This window comes from Triturus cristatus, chromosome 7 (genome assembly GCF_964204655.1).
Source record: "Triturus cristatus chromosome 7, aTriCri1.1, whole genome shotgun sequence".
NCBI classification, from domain to species: domain Eukaryota; kingdom Metazoa; phylum Chordata; class Amphibia; order Caudata; family Salamandridae; genus Triturus; species Triturus cristatus.
Window position 1 is genome coordinate 882940320 of NC_140590.1, and position 27329 is coordinate 882967648.

Here is a 27329-nt window from a genome sequence, read left to right on the forward strand (position 1 = left end):
GTAAGGCTTGGCAATGGGTTTGAAATACCAAGTTGAAGTGGCAGTAAACTGTGCACACAGGTTCTGCAGTGGCAGGCCTGAGGCCTGTTTACAGGGCTACTGGTGTGGATGGCACAGCCAGGCCTGCAGGCCCACAACTAGCATTTCATTTACAGGCCCTGGGTATATGGGATACCACTTTACAAGGGGCTTACAAGTAAATGAAATATGTTAAACAGGTGTAAACCAATTATACCATGTTTCGGGCAAGAACACATGCACTTTAGCACTGGTCAACAGTGGTAACGTGCTTGGAGTCCTAAAGCCAACAAAATGAATTCAGCAGAAAGAGTAGGAGGTAGGCAAAAGGTTTGGGCTGACCATTCAGAGACGGACATTTTTTAACACGACCCTCAGCCAGCATTAAGCCAGAGTAGACTAATCAATACCTTGATGGACTTCCCTGCTGAGGGCAATACAACATGGACAATGGCCCTCTACTGTAGGGGTACTTGCCACTTCTATACCTCAATGAACCCAGTTGGATCCCTCTGTCTATACTGTCTAGAGCCACTGAGCTAATCCATGGGGAATTCTTCTCCTTACCTGAGGACCCCGTCTGTTCAGCACTTAACCTTAATTTGCTCACTGTTAGACCTGGCACCTTGGCCTGAGTCTCCCTTCCACTTTTTATCACTGTGCCTCATGTGTTTTGCTGGTGTTAGCTGCTCAGAGCACTGTGCCACTGCCAACCAGTGCCACAGTGCAAGTGCTCCCTATATAAAATGTATATGTTGGTTGGATTCCATGATTGGCTTATTTGGTTTACTGTCAGACCCCAGTAAAGTGCACCAGGAGTGCCCAGGGCTTGTAAATACAGATGCTGCTGGTGGGATTGCAGCACTGGTTGTGCCACCCACAGAAGTGGCTTGGTAAAATGTGTCTAGGGTCTGCCATTGCAGAACCTGCGTGCAGTCTGGTACTGTCATGCTGACTGGGCAAGTGTCCCGCTTGCCAGTCCCTAAACCTTCCCTTAACTTCATATTAGTCACCCCTATGGTAGGCTAAAGGGCAGGGTGCATTGTAAGCATAAGGTAGGACATGCCCTGATGTGTGTGGCATGTCCTAATAGTGAATTACAGCCATTTTCGTTTTTCACTATTGTAAGGCTACCTGTGCTCCATAGGCCAGAATGGGCTGTTAGAATTGTTACATCCTATGATCCTAACAGACCCAGGGAACATGGTAGAAAATCGAGTTTAGTATGCCTGAACTCAGAATAATAAAATACATCTTTTAGCAAAGTTTATTTTAATGTTCGGTGTTTGCAAATGCCACTTTTAGAAAGTTGGCATTTGCTTGCCTAACCATTTCAGCCTGCCTCTGCGCTGATGTGTATCTGCTGTCTGGTTTGTGTGAGTGACAGGGCTGGGGAATTCCAAGAGACAGTCTGGGCAGCCAGGTGGTGAATAGGAAGATTACACCAGGATGGGTAGGAGGAGTGCACCTGGACTTTGAATAGGGCTGTGCTCTGCCACCACAATGCTGGCTCCACCTCCTGTGGAGCGTCTGATGTCTCTGCCCTGCACACTGAAAGCAGAAGCCTGCATCATGTCAACAAAGTGCTCAGAAACCGGACCGAACTAGGCAAGGGCCCACCTGGCCTGCAAGAACAAAAGAAATGTAGTATAAGTATAGGAGCCCTGCTCCTAAGAAATCAGATTCTGCTACAAGACGAACCTCTGCCTGAGGGGAAGGAACCGGGAAAGCTGTAGGAGGAGTACTGTCCCTGACCTGGGGGATTGGCCTGCAGTGGTTGCCTTGCTGCTGAAGGAGAGGAGAAAGATTGCTGACAAACTTTATTTCCACTTGTGCTGTTTAAGAACTCCAAGGGCTTGTGACTGAGCTTGCCCCCTGAACGAAGTCCCAGAACCAGTGGACTTCACCCCCCCCTTGAGAACCGCCGCCGAGGACCGCCGTTCTCCCCGTCAAGCTGACGCCGAGAGAAGTGTGCGCCTCCTAGATTGGCACGTACACTGGCAAGCCTGTGCCCAGCTGTCCAGCCCAAACAACGCGACTAAGGCCCCCTACGAGCCGTAGCTCGCAACGTGAAGGAAGGACTTCGTGACGCACTTTTATTGCCCCCTCTCCGCATCGTACTGCTCAGCATGCCCCACTACCCCTGTTGTGGGCAGGCTGTGGCACGTAGAGTGGATTGGTACGTCGCTCACCATCGGAGCGTACTGCCTGCTTCGCACCGCGCTTCAAGAAAAGGCCCCGCTCTCAAGGAACGGCTCGTACCCCGCAACGAAGAGCCAGCGCACCATACTTTCACACCGTCCCCTCAAGCATCGTGACTAAGGCCCCCCTACAAGCCGTAGCTCGCACCGCAACAGGAGGACATCGCACCGTACAATGCGCTGGGATTCAACGCATCGTCCGTGATGAACTTCCAAAGATAAAGGTACTGTGTCCGCTTCGCACCGTATGGTGTACGCTCTGCACCGGAGCACCTGTAGCATGTGTGAGCCCCGTTCAGTGAGCACCGCAGGGGTACGCTTCGCACCGGAGCGTCGGGGGCGTCTGTGAGCCCCATTTGTAAGCACCGTAGGAGTACGCTTCGCCCGGAGCGTCTGCAAACGCTTGTGAGCCCCGCTCGTAAGCTTCTTCCCAGCCCGTACGAACCGAAGCACAAAGAACTATTGAAATACGCTTGAAACAAGAACTACTTTATGCCAATAAGTATTGTGGGCCTGTTTATCCTTATTGGGTCTTGGGATAAGTCTGCTTATATAAAAGACATTTATTTTTGATAAACCAGTGTGGAGTCCATTTGTGGGGGTATCATTGAATTACTGTGTTTGGTCACAAATGCTCAACCATTGCACCCTGAGATAAGCCTTGTCTGCTCGCGCCAAGCTACCTAGAGGGTGAGCAGGGCTTATTGTGGGAGTGTAACCCCTTACCCTGACTAGAAGAGAGGATCCCTGCTTGACACCAGTCCCTACCCGTGTCAACCAGAGATTCCCAATTCTAACATTGGTGGTCAGCGGTGAGGATTCTGAATTTGCATTTGTGATTCATGTACAGTGATTAGGTGAACACCACTTAGTGAGTTCAGCCACATACTTGTTTGATTTTTGTTTGCCAAGGAATCTCTATTTTTGAAAAATCATGCCTGGTTCAGTCATTGTTGAGAAGGCGCCATCTGTAGTCTCTGAAAGCGAAGAAGTAGAATGGGAAGAGGAGAGACTAGAGAGCTACACCAAGGTCCAGCTGAAGGGCTTCTGCAAAAAATTAAAAGTCCCTCATGTTGGATGTAAAGTCAAAGCAGACCTACTCAAGGCGCTGAGGGCCTGGATTAAGTCAAGGTCGCCTGGAGATGTGGTAGTAGTTGAACCAGCAGAGAGCGTCCATAGCTTTGGCAGAGGCCTGTCGCTAGAGAAGTTGGCAGACAGGAAAGAAACCAGGATGCATGAGATGGAGTTGGCAAAGCTCAAATTGAATGGGCAACTGGAGCTGGAAAACAAAAAGCTGGCTCTGGAAGAAGGAAGAATCCAAATGGAGGATGAAATGAAGTTGAGGGAATTGGATCTAAAGGCTAAGAGTTTAGAGTCCACTCCCTCTGGTGGCAGCACACCGTCAGTGCAGGTAGAATCAAGGGTGTACATACCAAAGGATGTAGTAAAGGAATTTTTTTAAATGATGACATAGGGCAGTGGTTCAAAGCCTATGAGGTAGCCATGTCTTCCCACCGGGTCCCTGAGAAGGATTGGGGAGTGGGGTTGTGGGGACGGTTCCTTAGTGAGGGGCGGGACACACTGCTAGACTTGCCTTCAGATAATTATAATTCTTATCCCTATATGAAGGCAGCTTTGATGACTAGGTATGGGTTGACCCCTGAGTGATATAGGCAAAGGTTCAGGGGTTGCACAAAGATTCCAAACAGTACGTATGTTGAGTATGTAACTTTTTTTTGCAGAGCACTGGATGGTTGGGTGAAGGGTAGCAAGGTTGATGATTTTCAAGGACTTCTTGATTTATTGGCATGGAAGCACTTGTCCAGTAATTGTTTTCCTGAGCTACGCCAGCACCTGATTGATAGTAGGCTGACAAACCCTAGAAAGCTTGCTGAGGAGGCGGACTACTGGGTCAGTACCAGGGTCCACAAGGGTCCAATGGGAGATTCCGCCATAGGTGGGCAGGGTCCCCAGCAGAAGAGTGGGGGGGAGAGGAGTAACCAGAGGGACTTCCCAAGAAGGCCCCAAAGTAATCCCCAAGGGAAAGGTTCTCAGCCTCCCCCACCCCAGAAACCGACTGGGCCCCGACAGGTCCACCTGTTCAAAAGGGGCCCATAAAATGTTACAAGTGTGGTAACATGGGTAATTTTGCCTCTGATTTAAAGTGTCCTTTGTTTGGTAAACCAGCACCCACTGGTGCTCCACCCCGGCAGATGGCTAGTGTAGCCTTGGGGGAGGAGATGGCAGTCCAAGGTGGGTGGGGTCCCGCAGAGATGTCCCTTGTCTCATTAGGAGACTGTGAGATGGTCCCCCAAACCAAGCTGCCTGATAACACAAAAAAATACAGGCAGTGGGTGACCATCAATGGCCGTAGGGTGGAAGCTCTGAGAGGTACAGGAGCCAGTGTGACAGCTGTCAAGTGTCACCTGGTGTCTCAAGAGCAGGTTGTCCCAGGAGCATTCTATCCAGTTGTTGCCGCTGACAACACAGAGAGTCACTGCAAGGTGGCTCAGGTTCCCTTTGAGTGGGGGGGGGTCCTCTGGTACTCTTCAGGTAGCTGTGAAGCCCGCCATGCCTGTAGACTGTCTGTTAGGGAACGATTTGGAGAGCTCACCTTGGGCTAAGGTGGAGCGGAGTGCTCACCTGGAGATGTTGGGTATGCCGGATTGGGCGTGTGTCACCACACGGTCCATGGCAGCAAGTAGAGGTGCTCAAGAGGTCCTGGAGCCTGAGAGGGAGGCCCGGGGACCGGCCTTAGAGAGAAGAGGCAGGGGGTGTGGGAAACCGGCCCCTGAAGTTCCCACGGTCATGGAGGAAGCAAACCTTGAGGGGGATGCCCTGGAGCCGACAGGAGAACAGATAGCTGAACTGGGGGACCTGCCTGAGCTGACCCATTGGCAGCAAGAAGGAGGCCCCTCCAGGGAGGACTTTTGTAAGGCACAGAAAGAATGCCCTTCTTTCGTGGGTCTGCGGCAGCAGGCTGCAGACCAGGCCGCAGGTGATCAGTCTGGGTCACATTTCATTTACTGGGAGAACGGCCTCCTATATACAGAGCCTAAGGTTGCTGAGCCTGGGTCAGCCCGTGTGCTGGTGGTACCCCAGGAATTCAGAGCCTTCCTACTGGGGCTGGCTCACGATGTGCCATTGGCAGGACATTTGGGGCAGGACAAGACCTTTGAAAGGCTTTTCACCCACTTTTATTGGCCTCAAATGCGCAGGAGTTCAGACACTCACTGCAGGACCTGTCAGACTTGCCAGGCAAGTGGAAAGAGTGGGAGGAAGCAGAAGGCTCCTCTCCAGCCATTCCCTGTGGTCAGTACCCCATTCCAGCAAGTGGGGATTGACATTGTGGGGCCACTGGACCCCAGGACAGCCATGGGCAACAGGTTTATCCTGGTCCTGGTGGACCATGCCACCTGGTACCAGGAAGCCATCCCTCTGAGGACAGTGACGGCCCCCGTGGTGGGACGTGTACTGATGGGAATTTTCTCCAGAGTGGGATTCCCTCTAGAGGTGGTGTCTGACCGAGGTACCAATTTCATATCCAAGTATATGAAATCCCTTTGGCAAGGGTGTGGTGTAACCTACAAGTTCACCACACCTTACCACCCCCAAGGAAATGGGTTGGTTGAGAGATTCAACCGTACCCTCAAAGGCATTATAATGGGTCTGGAAGAACTCATGAGGCGTAAGTGGGACGTCCTCTTACCATGCCTTCTCTTTGCATACCGTGAGGTGCCACAGAAGTCTCTAGGGTTCAGCCCCTTTGAGCTCCTGTATGGCCACCCAGTGAGAGGACCTCTAAGTCTGGTCAAGGAAGGCTGGGAGCAATCTCCCAGGAAACCTTCCCAAAATGTATATAGCTACATGATAGCCTTCAGGAATTAGACTAGGCGATTCAGGTAACTTACTGAGGCAAATCTGGAAGCCAGCCAGGAGGAGATGAAGCGGTGGTACGACCAGAATGCCACTCTGGTAGAGCTTCAGCCTGGACAAAAGGTGTGGGTCTTGGCCCCCGTGGAGCCTTGTGCGCTCCAGGATAAGTGGAACGGTCCCTTTGAGGTTGTGAAGCGCAAGAGTCCTGTTACCTATTTGGTGGACTTGCGGTCTCCCAGGAACCCCTTGAGGGTCCTACATGTCAACCGCCTGAAGCCCCACTAGGAGAGGTCCCAAGTGGGCATGCTCTTGGCAACAGATGCTGGGATGGAAGAGGGGATCGAGCCTCTTCTTGACCTCCTGTCAGCCCAGGAGCAAGATGGGTCAGTGGATGGTGTCATCCTCTCTTCCACCCTGACCCCTGAGCAACAGAATGATTGTTGCCAGGTGCTGGGATAATTTTCTGATCTGTTTTCCCTGGCTCCCGAAATCACTGATTGGTGCATCCATGATGTGTACACTGGGGATAGTACACCTGTGAGGCACAAGGCCTACAGGGTGACTGACAGGGTGAGGGCGTGCATCAAGGAGGAGGTCTCCAAGATGTTTGCACTCAGGGTATTTGAGCCCAGTGGTCTTGGTCCCAAAGGCTGCAGTGCCGGGAGCCACACCTGAACTCCGGTTCTGTGTGGACTACAGAGGACTCAATTCAGTCACCAGGACTGACGCACACCCCATCCCCAGAGCTGATGAGCTCATAGATCGGCTAGGGGCTGCCAACTACCTCAGCATGTTTGATTTAACGTCTGGGTACTGGCAGATCGCCTTGACCGATGGGGCCAAAGAGAGGTCAGCATTTTCCACCCCAGATGGGCACTACCAGTTCCGGGTTATGCCCTTTGGGATGAAGAATGCCCCTGCTACCTTCCAGAGGTTGGTCAACCAGGTGTTGGCTGGACTGCATTCGTTCAGTGCTGCCTACCTGGATGACATCGCAGTGTTCAGCTCCACTTGGTAAGAACACCTGTGCCACCTCTGGGAAGTGTTGATGGCGCTGCAGAGGGCAGGCCTCACGATGAAGGCGAGTAAGTGCCAGATCGGGCAGGGTTCCGTGGTGTACTCGGGGCACCAGGTTGGGAGCGGCCAGGTGGCGCCCCTTCAACCCAAGATAGGAACCATCCTGAATTGGGAGTCGCCCAAAACCCAGACAGAGGTGAGAGCCTTCCTAGGTCTCACCGGGTACTACAGGAGGTTTGTCAAGGGGTATGGCAGCATTGTTGCCCCCTTGACAGCGCTGACTTCTAGGAAGCAGTCCAGGAAAGTGATTTGGACTGACACCTGTCAGAAAGCTTTTGAGGCCCTGAAAACTGCTATGTGCACGGCGCCCGTGCTCTTGGCTCCCAACTTCTCCAAAGAGTTTATCGTTCAGACAGACGCTTCAGAGCATGGTGTGGGGGCTGTTCTTTCACAGATTAATGAGGAGGGCCTAGATCAACCTGTAGCCTTCCTTAGCAGGAGGTTACTTCCACGGGAACAGAGATGGAGTGCTATTGAGCGTGAGACATTTGCTGTGGTCTGGGCGCTGAAGAAGCTAAGACCCTACCTGTTTGGGTCTCACTTCCGGGTTCAGACAGACCACAGGCCCCTCAGATGGTTGATGCATATGAGGGGTGAGAATCCAAAGCTGTTGAGGTGGTCCATTATCCTACAGGGTATGGATTTCACGGTGGAACATCGCCCTGGTATTTTAATGTTCTGTGTTTGCAAATGCCACAGTTGGCATTTGCTTGCCTAACTATTTCAGCCCGCCTCTGCGCTGATGTGTATCTGCTGGTTTGTGTGAGTGACAGGGCTGGGGAATTCCAAGAGACAGTCTGGGCAGCCAGGTGGTGAATAGGAAGATTACACCAGGATGGGTGGGAGGAGTGCACCTGGACTTTGAATAGGGCTGTGCTCTGCCACCACAATGCTGGCTCCACCTCCTGTGGAGCGTCTGATGTCTCTGCCCTCCACACTGAAATCAGAAGCCTGCATCATGTCAACAAAGTGCTCAGAAACCAGACCGAACTAGGCAAGGGCCCCCCTGGCCTGCAAGAACAAAAGAAATGTAGTATAAGTATAGGAGCCCTGCTGCTAAGCAATCAGATCCTGCTACAAGACGAACATCTGCCTGAGGGGAAGGAACTGGGAAAGCTGTAGGAGGAGTATTGTCCCTGACCTGGGGGATTGGCCTGCAGTGGTTACCTTGCTGCTGAAGGAGAGGAGAAATATTGCTGACAAACTTTATTTCCACTTGTGCTGTTTAAGATCTCCAAGGGCTTGTGACTGAGCTTGCCCCCTGAACGAAGTCCCAGGACCAGTGGACTTCACCCTCCCTTGAGAACCACCGCCGAGAACCGCCGTTCTCCCCGTGAAGCTGACGCCGAGAAAAGTGTGCGCCTCCTAGATCGGCGCGTACACTGGCAAGCCTGTGCCCAGCCCTCCGACCCAAACAATGCGACTAAGGCCCCCCTACGAGCCTTAGCTCGCAACGTGAAGGAAGGACTTCGTGACGCACTTTTATTGCCCCCTCTCCGCATCGTACTGCTCAGCGTGCCCCCTACCCCTGTTGTGGGCAGGCTGCGGTGCGTAGAGTGGTTGGTACGTTGCTCACCATAGGAGCGTACTGCCTGCTTCGCACCGTGCTTCAAGAAAAGGCGCCCCTCTCAAGGTACGGCTCGTACGCCGCAACGAAGAGCCAGCGCACCGTACTTTCGCACCGTCCCCTCAAGGATCGTGACTAAGGCCCCCCTAGGAGCCGTAGCTCGCACCGCAACAGGAGGACATTGCACCGTACAACGCGCTGGGATTCAACGCATCGTCCGTGACGAACTTCCAAAGATAAAGGTACTGTGTCCGCTTCGCACAGTATGGTGTACGCTCCGCACCGTAGCACCTGTAGCGTGTGTGAGCCCCGTTCAGTGAGCACTGCAGGAGTACGCTTCACACCGGAGCATCGGGGGCGTCTGTGAGCCCCGTTCTCAAGCACCGTAGGGGTACGCTTTGCCCGGAGCGTCTGCAAACGCTTGTGAGCCCCGCTCGTAAGCTTCTTCCCAGCCCGTACGAACCGTACGAAGAGAGCGAAGCACACAGAACTATTGAAATACGCTTGAAACAAGAACTACTTTATGCCAATAAGTATTGTGGGCCCGTTTAAATCGTTATTGGGTCTTGTGATAAGTCTGCTTATATAAAAGACATTTATTTTTGAAAAACCAGTGTGGAGTCCATTTGTGGGGGTATCATTGAATTACTGTGTGTGGTCACAAATGCTCTACTATTGCGCCCTGAGATAAGCCTTGTCTGCTCGCGCCAGGCTACCTAGATGGTGAGAAGGGGTTATTGTTTGAGTGTAACCCCTTACCCTGACTAGAAGAGAGGATCCCTGCTTGATACCAGTCCCTACCTGTGTCAACCAGAGATTCCCAATTCTAACACTCACAGATGCATCCCAGTAAGTAGACTGTATCACTATGGCCAAGAAAGTGATGTGGCTCATTCCATCCCTTGGGTATGACTTCTGTCCCCAACCTAAGGAAAACTCTGTCCACAGGGACAGTAACCAACAGAGGCCACTGACACCTGTGAGTGTCAAGAGCCAGAAAACAGGCCATCCAGGGGTCTCTGTCCTCTGGTTCCTCAGAGTGGTTGGTAGTAGCCTCAGGTGCCTTGCATCGTTTCTCCACTTTACTTAGGCTGAACATGTGCCTGGCAAACCAAGACTTCCAGTGTAGCACAACCCCAAACATAATCTGCATGTGTTGTGTAAGAGTCTGCCTGGCGCAGATCAAGCCCCATTTCCCTGTGACAGTGCATGGACCCACCCAGGCCAGAAGTGGCCTCACCATAATCAGTTTTGGGGTGCTCTTATCTCAGAGCTGGCAACCCCTGACCTACAGGCCCTCCCACTGTAGACTGTTTCTACATCCTGCCCCTCCATCTGTGCCTCTGCAACCTCTTCTGTGGAGTGGTACCCACAGAACACAGAACTGGTAGGGTACCTGTGGTGGCTACCCCCCCCCCCACCCGCAGCTCTCCTGACTGACACTGCGGAGCTCCCATTAGCGGATGGTCTATCAGTACAGACCAGGTAACTCTGCTTGTGCCCAATCCAAGCTATGGACTGGAAATAGGTCCCCTGGGCCTCTGCCCACCACCGCCTACCCTCCTGCTCTTAGAAGGGACATGAACCCCCCCACCCATATTGTGTGGATCACTGCGTACCACCCTCTCACTCTGTTGATGGGAACCTGAAACATCCACCATAGGATCACTCCCAAATGCCTTCTCAGGCGCTCTGGTACTCACCCAGAGGTCCGCTCCTTTGGAAGTTCCTTGGGGTTAGTGAGCCTGCAATCAACCAGGTGTTGGCATAGCTCTGAAAAACTGTGCTCTCTGGCAATCAGATTGTAGTGCCCCTCAAGAGTGTTTATCATACTACCATTCACCCAATCATCCAGTGCCTTGCAAATGTACCCCAACAAAACCCTCCCCGGACTGATGGGGAAGTTCCTGACTGCCCCTGAATTTTACCATGCACTCTTCTGGGGTGAATCCATACTTCCTGACAAGGGCCTCCTTCGTGGTGGATATCTCAACCTGTCCTCCTTCTCTACGGCCAGCAGGGTGTCTCTCCCATTCCTCCCTGGGTATATGGTATACCACTTTACAAGGGACTTACAAGTAAATTGAATGTATGAAACAGGTTTGTAAACCAATGCATGTTTAGGGAAGAGAGCAAATGCTCTTTAGCACTGGTGAACTGTGTTAAAGTGCTCAGAGCCCTAGAGCCAACAAAAAGCATTCTGCAAAAAGAGGAGGAGGATGGCAAAAAGTTTGGGGCAAGCCGTCAGAGAGGGCCATTTTCCAACACTGACTTAATTCTGGATTCCTGATTCTCTTGGCTTTGGCTTTCTACTGAATCATAGCCATCAACTGACACGGGCCAAAGCAGATCACTCACGTTCGAGTGTTACTGCAGGTCAGTGGTGTTTTTTGCATTATCCTTGCCAAAAAAAGCAAATCTACTTGTATTTAACAAAACTCTTTTAATCCTGATTTTAGTTTTGTATCTGACTGTATTTTACTGTGTGGGGGGTCAGGGCAGTGTTCAATGCTCTAATCATTCCGGGGACAGTTCTTAGAGCAGCACTTCCGCTTCTGGCAGTACCGGGTCAGCGGTCTAGTTGCTGGACCCAGTGCAGCGTGAGGCATATTTAACGCACATGGTAATGCACGCAGCGGGTGCGCCGCTGGCGCCCCGCTGGCTCACCTAAGGCGCATCTAGGGCAAGCCCGTCTGCGCCCGGCTGCGCCTGGCCGGGCCCAGGGGCCAGGACCCCTGCCTTTTTTACCCCAGCCCACCATTCTTATTTCAGAGCTCAGCTTAGGACACTCGATGGCGCCCCAGAAAGGAGGTGTGGTCAGGTTTTTCACCCCAATAAACTCCCCTCTCACTGCCCTATATGTAAGCATGTTTTTACCACACACAGTCCAGATCATACCCCACATAAGGACGAATTCAGAATGTTACTTCTAAATTGCAGATCCCTACCCAAACATACGGCAGAGATCTGGATGCTTCTTAAAGACCACAACCCTGATGTACTGTTCCTCACGGAGACTTGGCTCACAACCAGTTAAGAAACAGACATTGCGCAAACGCTCCCCCCCCGGTTTTGTGCTCTAAAGATGTAATTGCCCTATAGGCAGAGGCGGTGGGATAGCCATAGTACATAAGGAACAACTTACCTGCCGTCTCCTGGGCAACCCTCTTGAAGATTGAGAGAACGCTCACTTCTCTATTGAATTCTCTCCGCTTCTCGCTTTCACAGGTATCCTATTCAATTGCCCTCCGGGGTTAATAGGGGCATTTAATAAATCTCTACTCGAGGCCACTATAAATCTAGCCAGTGCAGCGGGTAATTTTATGATTCTTGGTGACTTCAACCTCCACTTTGATGATCCGCAAACTTTTAATGCTTGCGAACTAACCAGGGATCTCTCTTCATTTCAAATCACTCAAAAAGTGAGCCAAAAGACTCATGTCAAAGGACACCTCCTTGACCAGGTATTCTCTAGTCTTTACGAGCTTAAGGGAGCTGACCCTACTCCACTACCGTGGACAGACCGCTTTCTGATAAACCTTCTTTGGTCACCGCAGACCATCAGTCCCAGGACGCAACCCTCATGGACCAATGGTGGCCCCTGGAATAATCTCCCTCCAGCCAAATGGTCACAGGAGCTGAAAAAGACCAAACCCAGCTTACATTCCTGTCCGATCGAAGCTAATGAGGATGTCATCGACTGGATAGAAAAATCTCTTAATACTGTTCTCCCTAAGATCAAGATAAAAAAAATGGCAAGACCTCATAATGCCAAATGGTTCTCACCAGAATTGCGCTCCTTAAAACAGCAATGTAAAGTAAAGGAAAGACTTTGGAGGAAAGATTTCCTTTCTTCAAAAAACCAAAAGTATAGGATAGCCATTCGTGCCTATAAAGTTGAATTAAGAAAAGCTCAAGCCTCCTACTATGAGAGCTGCATCCTAGAAGCATCCAACTCGCCCAAGGAAACCTTTATCATTATAAAAAAACTACTTGAAGCTCCAACCCCGATAACAGCCCCTGACACCTCTGGCAAATGATGTAACAAATTGGCTGAGTTTTTCAGTACCAAAGTCCAGCGTATCCTGGAATCCCTCCCACCTAAAGTGGACGATGATAAATCCCCTCAGACGGACGCCCCCTTAGACTCTCCTGAACACATTCTGGACGTCTTCCCCCCGTGTCCCTGGAAATTATAATCTCCCTGTAGGATACGGTAAAAAGTGGCTCTCCCACTGGCCCAGCACCGCTAAATATTTTGAAACAGGTCACCCCAATAATAGCCCCCAATGTAATACATCTGATCAACGCTTCACTGGCCTCTGGAATAGTCCCCACTAAATGGAAAGGGGTGAGAGTGAAAGTGCTACTTAAAAAACCCAACATGGACCCGGGAGATCTAGGCAACTATCGCCCTATATCCCTTTTGCCTGCCATAAGCAAGGTAACGGAGAAACACATTAACCGATCCCTTTTGGAGTTTTTGGAAAGTCACGACTTGCTCCACCCCTCCCAAACCGGGTTTCACCCACGTCAAAGCACCAAAACTGCTCTACTGACAGTAGTAGAGGAGAGCAGGAAAATCCTCGACTAAGGAGATTCAACAGCCATTCTACTTCTAGACCTGAGTGCCGCATTTGACACGGTGAACCATTCAATTCTGATCCGGCGACTCAGGCACATAGGAGTGGAGGGCAGGGCGCTTTGCTGGCTATCCTCCTTTTTGGATTGGAGAACCTTTCAGGTATTCGAGGAAAACACTGTATCTGCTCCCACCAGTCTGCTGAGTAGTGTGCCACAGGGCTCATCTCTCTTCCGACCCTCTTTAATGTTTATATGTCCCCCCTAGCAGCCACAGTTGCCCCCTATGGAATCACAAATCTCCAAACAGTACAAAAGAGTGCTGCGAGACTCTTGATGGGAACCACTAACAGACTCTCAGCCAAACCAGCCCTCCGTCCCCTTCACTGGCTTCTAGTTCAGGAACGGGTCAGGTTTAAGGCCTTGTGCATAGTACACAAGGCAAGACTAGGACTTGGCCCACCTGTCATTTCCACCATGATTAAGCCATACAAAGCTAACCGGAATCTCTAATCTAACAATCTGTACTTAGCAGAGATCCCTAGGATCAATAAATCTAGGAGTGGCAGTAGGCTTTTTTCCTATCATGCCTCCAAACTCTGGAAGTCCATGCCTCTTTATCTCCGCAAAACCCCTGACCATCTGGCTTTCCGGAAGCAACTAAAGACCATGCTTTTACCGTAGCCCTGTAGCTCATTACCCCCCGTGTCAGTTACTAGCGCTGGGATGCTTCCGAGCAGCCATGCGCTCTATAAATACTTTTCTATTCTATTTCTATTCTTTGTATTCTATTCATCTGTGACATCCTGTTCATGTGGTATAGCCTAATGTTTTCTTCTCTTTTTTATTCTTGATGATGATCTCTAGCCAATGTGAAGATACCTATGCTTCCTCCGTCATTATTCTACTGTAATGTATCTAGTAGACTGCAGTCTGTTTTAAAACTTACTGCTTGGGGTTGTCATATGCATTGGTGAGTTCCTTCTGTATACACACAGGGCCTCATCTAAAAGAAAATGATGCAGCCTGGCATCGCAAGCCATTTGGCTGTGTCGTGCTGCATAATTTTCAAAGCACATGAATGAGTTGTATTAACAGCAATATGACACATCCCTCTGAATTCCCCTGCGCTGGCACACAACTGGCTGCCGTGTGCCAGCATAGGTATCTTTGCATCATTTTTCAAGGGTGTCTGTGCTGTGTGAATGATTGTTTTTGTGCAGGAAGGGATACCTTCCTGCACAAAAACACATATTGGCATTTTCCTCTTTCTATGCATGCTGCAGAATGCATCACACATAGAAAGATGGAAAAAGGAGGAGAAATACAAGTATTTCTTTTTGTTGCCCCATTCTCACACCTCCCCTTGGGAGGCGTAGGATTCTGATGCATTCCCAGTTTTACAAAATGTTGGAAATCTGGGTATGCATCAAGTTCCATGGATGTTGGGTGGGACCACCCACAGCAACACACATGGAACACCACTTTCATGCAGCGTAATGCGTGGAAGGGGCCCATATTTACAAGGCCATGAAAAGTAATGTTGGGTGACTTTACATGGCCTGGTAAATATGGGAAAGCCCTTGCACCACAGGTACGTTAAATAAAGTGACTCACTGGCGGCGCAATCGGCTTGTTTATAAGCCCCATAGGGTTTTAAGATTCGCCACTAGGTTTTCTTTCTGCGGTCCATGTGGATCCAAATGTATGTAAGGAGGTTTCTTCTTTTGCTGTTTAGTGGTCTCATCTTTCTTTCTAGACGTCCATGCCATAGCAGATATCAAGTTTCATGCTTCTCTACCTCCTGGCTGGAGTCTGTAGGTAGTTAGGCTTGAATACTTCCTTTATGGGCTCTGTCCAGACGTTTTTTATTTTTTCGGTTGTCATGTTTTCTCAGGTCCATTTATCTTTTCCAGTAATTTTCTTTACAGGAATGTGCTCTAAGTTTGGATTTCCCTTGGGCATTTGTTTCTGTCTGTGAGTTGTCCAGTTACGTAATAATTGTCTTTTTGTTAGTGATACTCTGTATTCTGAGCTGGTCTTCTTATCGCCAATCCACATCATTGTCAATGATTAGTTTGTGGTCTAGAGAGATAATTTAGGCACAAGTTCTCTTATTTTTCCTATTCCCTATCTGCTGCAAAGGAGTTCTATTATTACCACAACCTACTTACTTGTACTTTTCTAGAGTCCTGATTTCAGATACCTGCTCTTTGAAGGTACATGGGGCATGAATGCCTCTTCTGTGGTCCTGTCGCCAGGTTTGATTTCTGCTTTGTTATGCTCTCTTTTCATTGGGATTGGGACGATGGACGAGGACATACAGCCCTGATAACTAGACAGTAATCTTCATTAATTCCGGTTCAGGTCTTCCTTGTCACTCGATTACTCCTGTAACCCAAACTAGGGGGCAGATTTATGTTTCCTGGCGCATCCCTGCAAATCAGCAAGGATGCGCCAGGAATGATGCATCACGCAAGTTTACCCTTGCGCCACACATGATGCGCTGCATTTACAATGCGGCGCATCATGGCGCAGGAATAAACAGATGCGTGACGCATCCGATGGCGTACGGTTGGCGCAGTGCTTCAGTTGCGTCGCAAGCGCGACGCAACTCCAGCACTGTTCCAACCTACCCTATCCCTAACATGGTGCATCAAGCCTTACGCCTTCAAGCAGGCGCAGGGTTTTGGCGCATCAGCGTTCGGAAAGTGACTCAGTCAAATCTTATAGATTTGACTGAGTCACTTTTCAGGGGCGTTCCTGCGAGGGAACGCCCCCCCCCTCTGTCGACACGCCCACGTGAAACCTGACGCAGGTTTTACGTGGCGCAGGGCTTTACATCGTGACGCATCTCCATAGATGTGTCACGATGTCAATATGGTGCAACATGGCGCAGGGTTTACACTGCCACTGCGTCACAAAAGTGACGCAATGGCAGCGTAAAAGTGGCGCATCTCCAATATAGATCTGCCCCTAGGTTTTGTTTGCCGGTTTTGTAAAGCGCAAACGTGGCCCAAGGACATTAAATCTCTTTACATGAGCACCACTTTACATTACACAAGGTCAGATGTTTTTGGATGCACTATGGGATTAAGTGATGTGCCTAGAATCACAAGATGATGTACCAAGGCTGGGAATCAAACTTGGTTCCCCAGTTCCAAAGTCAGCAGCTCTGGCCGTTACGTCACATTTCCTCCCAGTGCCAACCAGAGGGGGGCTTTGGTATGGTTCAAAAGGTGGGTAGTGATCAACTTCTTTTTATAGAGAAACGGGAAAAGCAGGAACCCCAAAGAAGTGAGGATTAATGGGCAGACAATATACAGTTTTCATTTTAGGTTAGGTTAAGGCGATTCTGTCTCAGGGACCAGGCAGACCTCGCTTGGTTAGCACTGTGAAGAGGAAGCCCTGGATTTCGATAAATAGAGATTACCAGTAAGGAATGACATTAGAAATTAGAAAGTGTTGAGTTCTTAACTGGCAGCCATTTACACCAGCACCGGCCTATTTACCACCATTTATCTTTTTCAGAGATTTTCGTTTCCATCGCCGCGAATCCGGCTACTTGTTGTGAATGATGGGGAAGAAGAGGCTTTAAAACGCTCCAATCATAAACACCGATCTGTTCTATTTGTCTGCATTTGAGATAAAGCCCGTGGCTCCCCATCCCGCCTCAGCGGCAAGGATGCTGCCAAGGAGCAGTGCGCTGTTATCGATGGCGGCGCATTCCATTTAGCTAAATGAGCCGGCCTGCATTCAGTCTTGTGTTGAAGGTCGCAGGAAAGCGTCACCTGAGCAACGAACACTTTCGAGCGTTCTCTTCCTGAGATTCAAGCCATATTACAGACGGCAGCTTATTTGGAAGATTTTATACTCAGGCTATTGAGCAAATAGCTCTGTGAACAGTCAAACTGATTTTGTGCAAGTGATTTTGAGCAGGTGAGATGTGGCCTTTCCTTCAGCGAATGAACTGCCTGACTTCATTTCCAGTTACCCCAGTTGACTATTACTCAAAAACGTGGCTGTAAAGCGTAATTCTCAGTTACTAAGGACCGGTGCGTATTTTGTACAACACATTTTCAGGGTACTAATGTCTCCTTTAAGATCTAATAAATACCAGGACTCCCAAGTGTCGATACCACTCGTGCCTCTGTCTTCCACTTCCGAGGCCATTATGCGGCCCGGGCCGTGCATCACTTCTTTTGACGCACCAGCAGCGCAGTGTGCCTGCCCTTATTTACAAGGCCACGTAAAGTCACCCTGCTTGACTTTTCATGGCCTTGTAAATATGGGTCCCTTTCACACATTACTCTGCTAGAACTGGGCGTTCAATGGGTGCTGCTGTGGGTATTGTACAGCTGGGAATGCGTCAGAATGCTACGCCTCCTCAGAGGTGTTGGAGTGATGCAAGGAGGAGAAATAATTTTATTTCTTGTCGTTTTCCCCCTTTCTATGCTTGCTGTATTTTGAAGCATGTATACAAAGAGAAAAAAGCCATCAAAGATGTCCCTTCCTGCACAAAAACAATCAACCCCGCAACGCAGGCTCCCTTCCAACATGGTGCAACGGTGCTTGCGTTGGTGCTTGGTAGCCAATTGTGCAGCAGCGCAGGGGAAAGCACAGGGATGCGTAATGCAACTTATTCCTGTGCTTTTAAAATGACTCAGCTTAGGGTAGCAAAATGGCTTATAGTGCCGCGCTGCGTACTTATTTTGTAAATAAGGCCCTATGTGTCCTAGGAACTATTCAACATGCAAGTCAAAATATCTTTTTTATGTTTACTAGGAATTCACAAAGGCAAGAGTTAATGTGTATACCACTGTGGATGTTTTTACCTCGAGGGCAGAGAAATTTGTAGTCCTAAATCCCGCAAGAGGATTACAGAAATGGGTGTTCAAAAGGCATAGTTTGCATTGTAATCCTGGGAACATACCCACAGACGTACATTTGTTGCATTCCAAAACTTTGATCCAACCTCTTCTTCTGGAAATGGTCCAAGATCTACTAGTAACTACCCTTCCTGGATGGGAAGGAGAATGGACAACAATCACATATGGAGGTTGTGTAGGTGAAGATTTTTCTCCACTGAGAAAAATGTTTTGCTAGCAGAAAAAAAGACAGGACATTTTCACAGGAGGCTTAATTTCCCGTGTGTATTTCAACTCTGGTGTAGGTTTCCAGAAATACTATCCAGTGCTTAATTTCAGCTGGTGGGTTCCAGTGCTTGGCACCGGAACTTAATTGCCAACACCAGCATTTATGACAGCTGCCACATGGCGGCACTGTTTGTGTAATTTAAACATAAACACAAAAACAGTGGTTTACTAATTCAATATACATTGGAAACAATTAATACCTACTGCCCAAGCCATTCTAATAGCTTTCAGGGCCTCAAACAGTATTAATTGTCACACTTGTAGCAGTGTGATGGTTAGGAGTTATGTAATTACTGTCATTGGCAGTGTTGACAGTGACAATGTGTGGTGCAAGCTGCCGTGACCTCCTGACGAGGTCCCTGGCACTAAGTTGTTTTTTTGTTTACAAATTAAGCAATGATACCATCAGGAATGTTTTTGAATTGGAAAAAAACAAAGTACACACAGGTGGAGTTGTAAATCTATGCCCATACCTTTACATTTTTTTCCTGTGTCTACCTCACTCTTGCCGGCTCTTTTTCATCCATGCTTTATTCCTGTTTCACTGCTTTCCCGTTTCACTGTATTATTTTTCCATTTTCTGATTTTCTTTTTCTTTCTCTGGGTCACAGTTTTACACCCACCACATGCAAATGAATCACAAACTAAGCATTGTCCTGGACTCTTTAAGAGCTTTTCCAGTCCCAGGATTCTTTAAGAGCTTTTTTTTATCTCTATTATGTTACATTTGTGTACAGCATATCATAAGGTACACCTGTATACTACATTATTTTTAATTTCTCTGGACTGTGCCAACTGGGTGTCAATGTATATGTAGATCTGGCAACCTGGGACCAGTTGGGCTGGTACTTTGCTCTGGCACTGCATGGCATCTAAACCTGTATCTCACCAGTGCTTTTCCCTTGTGTGTACTATGGAGTCACACAGAATATAATTAATTGTAAGTGAAAAGTTAAGGTTTAATTGGCAAAGCAAACACAAGGAGATGATGGATGGTACGCTTATTTGCATATGACTGGATTTGAACTTGGGTGGCGAAGTGAGCGAAAGAACTATGATGGATTCAACCCAGAACTGTGACTGGAGTGAGTGTCTGAAAAGTTTCAGAGCGCCGTCCATCTTCATCTTGTGTTTGGTTTGTTCACTCTAAGTTGGTAGGGTATGCCCAGACGTGGGTCCCATGCTCACTTTGCCACTGGATTCAAGTTAGCCTGGCTGATGAGGGGTGTTATCCTGAAACTGGTCCCAGGATGTTTATTTCCAGTCCAGCGAAGACCTGGCTTGGCGGTTTGGGCTGGACTGTTCCCATGAGGAACAGGGTCAAGACTGATTTGCATATGGCTGGGTCTGTACTGGGGTGGCAAAGTGAGCTAAACAACAGTGATGGATTCAACCCAGATTAATGACTGGGGTTGAGTGTTTGAAAAGTTTCAGCGCTCTGTCCATCATCTCCTTTGGATTGTGCAAATGTTAACTTTCTATCCTGCGCTGTTATCTTTTGAATCAGGTGCTTCAGCCCTATGTTGCATTGCACATCTCAGATCATGTGTGGGGTGACCTTATATTGTAGTTAAAGGTATAGCCAGGCCTGTCATGTCACCATGTTGCAAAATACAGGAAGTTTTTCCGGTTATCCTCAATGATTATGTACAAAACCCAGCAATTAACTTTGATAGGGTGCAAATCAGGTTGTCCGGGGGGAACATGGCGGCCGGCGAATAGCTCAGGAGGATAGAATGCTAAATCATCATTGAAATACCGGGAATTTTTACATCGAAAGCACTTACAAACTAAAATGACTTATTGTCTGTGAATAACGGAATATCTACAAACCTGGTTCCGTTTTTTTTTTGGATGGTACTGATTGCATGCGGCCGCAAACGCCACCTCAGCTGCTGCCCATCGGGAGATGCCGGTGCGAAAGTTCCGATGGAGGCTTGGGGAAAGCGAACGCCGAGGTGTGGCATCTAAAGGTCTCGAGGGACTGTTTGCCTTCACGTTGTTCACGTTGTTCCCCGGGGTCTGAGTGGCGCAACGGAGATTGCTGGCACGGCGAGACGGTGAAAGCTTTAGGCGAGGGCGTGGAGTCGGTGCGGGACTCTGAAGATCTACAGAGCACTAATCAGCGAGGTGCAGGCTTTGGGAGAGTGCCCGCTACCTGTGGAGTCTCGGGTCTTCTCTGGGCTCGTGCTGCTGCTTGCCTGAGGCGAACTCAGAGTGCAGGCAGCCTAATTTCCACCCCAAGCTGTCAAGGTAAAGGTGGAGGTAAAAGAAAAGATGTGGAAGACGTGGAAGACAACGAAAGAGGTGAAATCACTCTACTTTCAAGGAGATCAACATATGCAGGACACAGTGAGCTGCTTATAAAACAACAGATACCAGCTAATAAGGGTAAGGAGAGGGGGGTAAAACTGGATAATGTATCTATAAGTTGTCTAGAAAAGCATAAGGAAGGAATGCAGACTGTGAGAGGAGGGAAGCTGGCTAGCATCTCGAGTCGTATAGTCCCTGGGCAAATACAATCTAGATATACTCTAAGGAGCGCTAAGCTAAAAATACATATGTTGGACTCGCAGGATACAGAACAAAGGACACTTTCAACTCCAGTAGCTCTAAGTCAAGCTCAGTGAAAAACTCCGAAGACGAAGAAAAAACTTTCAATACAGAGTAAAAAAAAGGGCGCGGGAAAACGGGAAAATAAAGACCTTGCTAAAACGAAGACTGTATTACCAGCTCAACAGGCATTTAAACCAACACCTTCTCTCCAAAACATTTTTAAAACCACTCCCGCTATATTAGTGTTAAAATCCGGAGTAGAGATATCACCGCAGGATACCAATACTGTATGTGACTCAAACACCCCTCAGAGTATTGCATAGGTCATCCTAAGCAGCATTCCTACATCCAATACATTTCATCCACTTATGATTAAGGAAACACTGCTAGAGTATAGTTCAAGTTCACAAGATATGGAGATGTTAAGTGCATCAGAGAATGCACCAGGAAAAACACCTAGCGACTTGGAGCAGGCAATACAGGGCAGCCCCGATGTACAAGATGCACTGTATGAAGCACAGACTTCCCAGGCACTGTCAACTATACATCAGGATAAGCCAAATTATCTTAATATAAGAGAAAACAATGGAGATGTATTAAATAACCGTCAACTAGCCCAGCCAGCTCAGATGTGCGATTTAATTCAGGCATTATCAAAAGAAATGAAAAAAATCAGCTTGATATTAAAATCTCTTGTGAAAAATTTGAAGCTAAATTAGATTTGTTGGCTGTCAGAACAAATGCCCTTTAAGAAACGGTAGCCGACTTAGTAACACAGACAGAGGATAATGCAAAACGCATAGCTATACTAAATGATAGAGGGCTAGAAATACAAGATAAACTGGAATTGCTCGAGAACTCACAAAGGAGAAATAACATCCGTCTTCTTAAAATCCCAGAAGGGATGTAGGGAAGTAACCTGAAAGAGTTTGTAATAAAACTTATAAGGCGTGCAACCCATATCGAATGCTCAGAAGAAGTACTCAGGGCCGATATACAAAGAGTGCACAGGGACCCTTTTCGGCCCAGCCCAAATAAAACGAGACCCAGAAAAATCTTGGTGAATTTCTTAACTTACACTTTAAAGGAAGACATTTTAAATAAAGCCCTTAAACTAAATTCTCTCTACGCAGAAAATGTGACATTTCAGATACGCTCAGATGTTTCTGCAATCACTGCATCTAGACAATGGGAACTGGGGAAACTGATTGACCTGTTAAAAAAATTCGGAGAACCAGCACAATTAAAATTTCCAGCATCATTAAAGGTCATGCACAAGAACAAAACGCAAGTATTTAAAAGGGTAGAAGATGCTGAAAGTTTCCTAAGTTCACTATCGAGTGACCATGAGATAACAAAATAAAAGACGCAAAAGCCTTTAAGATGTAAAAGTCTGTTTTCTCTTTTAAACTATTCCCTGACCGAAGGGGAGCTCCATAGGCCTAGGTAGAGGCCACCAAAGAAGAAATGGGGGGTTCTCCATGGGAGGGTTCACTAGAGGAAGGGAGGAAGGCTAAAAGGGGGGGGAGCACAGGGTGGGGAGCAAAGGGGAAAAAAGCAAAAAATGTCCAATTCGCCAGAATGAAATGAAAGTCATAAGAAAGATATTTGAGAGATGAGCCACCCATCAGGAGATCCAGTGTTTAAATTAAAGGTACTTTCCTGGAATCTAAATGGATTAAGAACGAATTACAGAAAGCAAAAACTATTTCAATATCTAAGAGATACCCCAGAGCAAATCCTCATACTACAAGAAACCCATTTACTAGAAAATGAGCTACACAAATTCTGTAAAACTCAAAAGTGGATCCAAGATGTGGTCTGCACAACTCAGTCATGTCCATCTAAGGGTGTAGCTATAATTATTCAAAACAATTTGGCTATCTCTTTAGAGAAAAGCACGGCAGATAAAATGGGGAGATGGGTCATAACTAAAATAAAAATACATTCGCACAAATTTACAATTGTGGGCTATTATGGTCCGAACACGGATGACACGACTCCCTTTAAAAATGTACTATCAGAGCTATCAAATTATACAGATCCACTAATATTAGCGGGAGACTTCAATGTAGTACTAAATCAAATTCTAGATAAATCAAGCACAAGTAGATCCACTCAGAATTTTAAAACAAGAACATTAATCCAGAATGAGATTAAACAATTAGTGTGGTATGATGTCTGGAGGTCGAAATTGGGTAACAGAAGAGGATATACATTTCACAATAAGAAATATAAACATAAGTGCAGATTGGAGTTTTTCTCCTAAATACATCATTAAAACAATTGGTGCAAGATATTAAACACATCGGGTAACATCTGTATGACCATTCAGCAGTATCCTTAGAACTTAATGTTCCGATTAGATCAAGTATCAGGAGAAGGACACTAGAACGTGCTATCCTATTAGAAGAAGATATAATAGAGAAACTAAGCTTAGAAACAGAGAGCTTTTTTCACATTAATTTAGGCACTGCACCTATACATATTGTTTGGGTTGCTTATAAAGCATTCATAAGGGGTCAGATAACTGCTATACAAATTGCGAGACATAAAAAGTATAAAGCTGAAATTGAGACCATAGAAAAAAAGATACAAAAAATAGAATATGATCTCAATAATATACAACTAAACACTCCACTTAATGTTGAGATGTCTCAAAAATTAGAAACGCTTAGATTAGATCTAGAAGAAATCTTAGAATCAAGACTAAAAAAGAAATGGCAAGCCAGTAAAATATCTCATTTTGAATATGGAGAAAATTGCAGGAAGCTTCTGGCGTGGAAGACAAAGCAGGACCTAGCCAGAAGCAACATTAATGAGAGTAAGTCAGATTCTCAAGATGTAGTATACAACTCTCCGGATGATATCGGGAAAATCTTTCATGCGCACTTTGAAAAGATGTACCACGAAGATTTAAATGTTCAAGAAGTAGAGATAAGGAACTGGTTGGGTCAAACATTCTTAAATAAAATCACGGATGAGGCATCCAGAAACATGGATAGGGTGATCTCAATGGTAGAAATTGGAGAGGTTATAACAGCAGGCAAATCCGGGAAAGCTGCAGGCCCGGATGGTTTACCGGCAGAGCTATATAAAGTTCTAAAGGGTGTTTTCACTCCAATCATGTTGACATTATTTACTCATATTTTTTAACAAGGTGGAGATATACCACCGTCATGGAATGAGGCAATTGTTGCATTACATCTTAAACCTGCTAAACCATCTTGTTCATGCGATTCATATCGACCTATCTCTTTGCTCAATATAGATTATAAAATCTTTTAAAAAATATTGGCAGAGAGATTAAATGGAGTGGCAGGGAATTTATTACATCATGATCAGAAAGGATTTGTTAAAGGCAGGGGGAAAAAAGACCTTATTTACAACTTGGTCGGAGCGATAGATATAGCAACCCTACATAAGACTCCCCTGGCAGTAATAACAATAGACGCCACAAAGGCGTTTGACACTGTCAATTGGACATATTTAAAATTTATATTAAAAGAAAATATTATAGGGAAAAATATTTGTAGGGCAATCACATTGATATATAAATCACCGTCGGACAGAATTTTGGTAAACGGTAATCTATCTGATGCAGTTAAAATTCAAAGAGGTACTCGACAGGGCTGTCCCCTATCCCCTTTGCTTTTTAATTTATACATAGAACCGTTAGCTGGAAAGTTTAGAACACATGACAAAATACCTGCTTTTATATTTAGAGAATGGAGCAAAAAGGTGGCATTATATGCGGACGATCCATGATATACAACAAATTTAGACACCACCCTCCCGTTAATATATCAGGAAGCACTCAATTTTGAAAAGATTTCAGGCTATGAAATAAATGAAGCCAAAACTGAATGCATGACTTGGAACTTGGGAGACTCTACCCACACAACAAAAAAAACAATAAGATATTTAGGAATATTGATTTCACAAGACATTGAAAAAATTACGGAAATAAACATACATAAAATTAGTAAAGAGATACAGAGGTCTATAACTGGATGGACATACCTCCCGTTAACATTGATCGGAAGAATAAACCTAATAAAAATTATGTTGCTCCCAAAAATAATTTTTATATTACAAAATATACTGTTAGCATTTAAGGAGAAATCTTTAAAGTCTCTACAAGCAAGACTGAATGCATTTATCTAGGCTCCAAAAGGAGCACATATTACATGAAAGAAATTGCGAAGGAAAAAGAACAAAGGAGGCTTGTGTCTCCCAGATTTAATTATGTATGCAAGAACTTTTTCCCTAAAAACAGGAAAAATGCTAATGAATACACCAGATGGGTCGAACATTGGTATAATATTTAAAGAGATGCTCCTGGATGTGGAGAATGGAAATCAAGGCTTTCTTTATAAATTAGGAGATCAAAGATTTTACAAAAAAGTTCGATTAAAGGTACTACATGGTTTAGCTACTACCTGGGTCAAAGTTAAGAAAATTCTAGGAATTACCAACTTCAGTGCCCTTGCCCCTATATGGAATACACCAGGTTCACCCGAATGGACTAAAGATATCCTCGTAAACCCTTTAATTAAAGCAGCAATTCATCAATGGGGACAGTTAGCCCCGAATGGGACTTTACTATCTTGGGAAGAGATGAATCTATTGGCGAACAGTGATCTTTCTAAATTTAATTACTGGCAAATGAGCAGTTGGCTTCATTCAGTGGGCTCAGATGTAGGACTATCTAATGAATTCGAATCAACATTAACCAAAAATATGGTAAAGTGAAAAGAAGTGGCAACCCTATATTGGCTACTAATGGATATGGAAGATGGTGAAATAAAGTTACCAATGGAACTATGGGGTGATAACTTGCCTGGCTGCATCATAGAAGAATTATGGCAAGTATCTCATGATATTTTACACACGACAGTACAACCTGCAAATTTAAAAAGATACCATGTTTTTTGTATTCACAGGGTTTACTGGACCCCATCTAAACTTGCAAAATTTTCAAAGGGTCCGTCCCCAAAATGATCAAAATGTCTAGAGATAAAGGCGAACGACATTCACATGTTTCTAACCTGCCCAAAACTAAGTCAGTACTGGAAGGAGATAAATAGAGGTATGGAAAGCATATTTGGGGTAACCATACAGGTGAGTATAAATTTAGTCTTTTTTGGGTTGCCAATCCAATATAAGTCAATGTCAAAGGGGGAAAACAAATTATGTTTGATTTTGATTGCACACAGAGAATTATGCAACAAATGGGTTAAAGACAACCCCCCAACGTTCTTAGATTGGGTGACTTCTATTAGATATACAATGAAGTTGGACAGGGCTAGATTAAACAATGGGAATAACAGTAAAAACAAGAAAGATATTTGGGCCCCATGAGAAAGTTGGTTGAACACATTGGGTTAATACAAAAAAAATAGATTATATTGGTCCAATGATTAAGCCTTACACAATTTTTTTTACCCAAATTCTCATTGGTTCTTGTGGGTTGTTCCGGGAGATATAGAGCCATTATCTAGAGAAGCTCTGTGTAAAGCATTACCATCTAGATACGGAGCTCTCCGGTCAGTGCCAGCTCGAAGGGGGGCCACAGGAGTTAATAAAGCAAGCTCAAATCTATCTGATGGCGAATGAGGACTAACAAAACAGAAAAGAAAAAAAACAGCAATTAACTTTGTACAGCAGCATACTTGTTCGAAAATCAGTCCATTATTAAATGCTGCAGTTGCAATTATATTTCAGAAATACGTTTAATAATGGACTGAGATTCAAACAATTATGCTGCCATACAATGTTAATTGTTTTTAATGCATATTCCATATAAAGAACATGACCGGAAAACTACCACATAAAAAAGTGGTTTGACAAGAAATATGTCTATGAGAGACACGTGGTCAGTTTAAAATGGAGAGAAGATTCACCTGTCATCAAGGCTCCTGAGAGGGATGAAATGCGTAAGGTTGGAAGTGTCCTAATGCATATCTCCAGCAAAAAATGAAGCACCTGAAACCCTTTTAAATTGGATGACGGCGTCTTCTTGTGAAGAGAAGTATGTTTGGTGTAAATAGACGGGATGCTTCATGCCCATCACGTTGAAGCTGCCCTGCTGGGTTCTGAGGCTCCTTCACACAGAGAAAATGTGTTGTATTGTTTAAAGGAGCCTGACCCGCCCGTCTCTATAGATGAAAGAAGACAGGATTATTCGTAAAAGAAATCATAGGTGAGATGGGTAAGGGAGCGAGTTGGAATATTGGTTTCCTGCTTGCAGATTTTCAAGGGATATAAAGTGCAGAAAAAGAGTAAAAACATGGC